Source organism: Mastomys coucha, unplaced genomic scaffold (assembly GCF_008632895.1).
Source record: "Mastomys coucha isolate ucsf_1 unplaced genomic scaffold, UCSF_Mcou_1 pScaffold22, whole genome shotgun sequence".
Taxonomy (NCBI): domain Eukaryota; kingdom Metazoa; phylum Chordata; class Mammalia; order Rodentia; family Muridae; genus Mastomys; species Mastomys coucha.
The window spans coordinates 164,694,060-164,695,596 of record NW_022196905.1 but is presented as its reverse complement, the minus strand read 5'-3'; positions in this window follow the sequence as shown (position 1 = coordinate 164,695,596).

Genomic DNA, 1,537 nt, shown 5'->3' with positions numbered 1-1,537 from the left:
TTTCCCCCCTTATCCTGTAACACGTTCTCCTCCCACCTTAATGTCTTTTTGGGTGTCTGTAACCCACTGATGAGGAATGTAATGGTTGACTGATCTTCCTTGATCTTGAACAGGTAAACATAGCCTCAGTGAGTCCATTAGCACAGTGGCCACATCCTATCCGGAAGACAGGATTCCACAGCATACCTCATGTGGCTCTGACATTATCTCTGCCCTGTCTTCCATGATGCCAGATAAGCATTGGGATGGGGAGTGATAGACATCTCCAATCCAGAGCCCAGCACCCAACAGTCACTTGACCAGTTATGAGTCTCTTCACTGACTGCTATTCACTACACAGAGAAGCTTCTCTGGCCAGAGGTGAGAACATCTCTAATCTGTGGATATAAGCATAAATATTTATAAAGCAGTTTTGATATGTCCATTTAGAGAAACAACAGCAGTCCCATAGGTTCTATGATCTCTCAAGTAATGGGCTCTTACTAGGTTTACAGTGTCACATATGAAGTCCCCTCCTGTGGCCACAGACCTCATATCCAATCAGAAATCAATTGGTTAGCACCATAACCAATATGCCACTATTGTACCAGTGGTTAGTCTTACTTGGTAAGTCAATAATGGAGTGTTCAGAGTTTACCATGAGGCAATCCCACTTATGACTATCCTCCTACAGCAGCCTGTATAAAACTTCACAGTACTATAAAACTAGTCAGTAAAAAAGAAGTTCCCATGTCAGTTCCAACTTGATTTCTCTAGGTCTTACTATCAAAGCATGTTCTATCTTCAGAAATGGGGTTCTATTATTCTGTTAGTTACTTTTCTGTTAGCAATAAAAACAACAGACCCAGAGGCAGGAGTGAAAGAAGGCACACCTTTAATCCCCAACCTCAGGAGGCAGAGGTATAAATATAAATCTCTGTGAGTTTGAGGCCATTCCCGGTCCACATGGGGAGTTCCAAAGGGATAAGAGTCCAGCATGGAAGGAAAACAGCAGCAAGCAAGCTTGGTGGTTGGAGCAGGAACTCAGAAGTTACATCCTCATCTGCAAAGATGGAGTGAAGGAGCAGGATCAAGCTGGACGTGGAGGAGTGAAGGAGCAGGATCAAGCTGAACATGGAGTGAAGAGCTGGATCAAGCTGAACGTGGAGTGAGAATAAGTGTTCTCAAAAACTCTAGAAGCACATCACCAATGCACACTTCCTCCAGCAAGGCCAAACCTCCCAAACCTCCCAGATACAGTTGCCAACTAAGGACAACATGTTCAAATGCCTGAGCCTGCCTGTGACAGTTCTCATTCAAACCACCACACTCCACTGTCTGGCCCCCATAGGCTCATGCTCATAGCATTATGACAACAACAACAACAAAAATCATGTTTGGTCCAAGGCCAAAATTTCCCATAGTCCTTCACAGTATCAAAACTGCCCAAAGTCTCTCCTAAGATTCAAGGAAATCTCTTAATTATAATTCCCTGTAAAATAAAAAGGCAAACAGCATAGTTCCAACATATAATGGCAATACATACATATATATATAT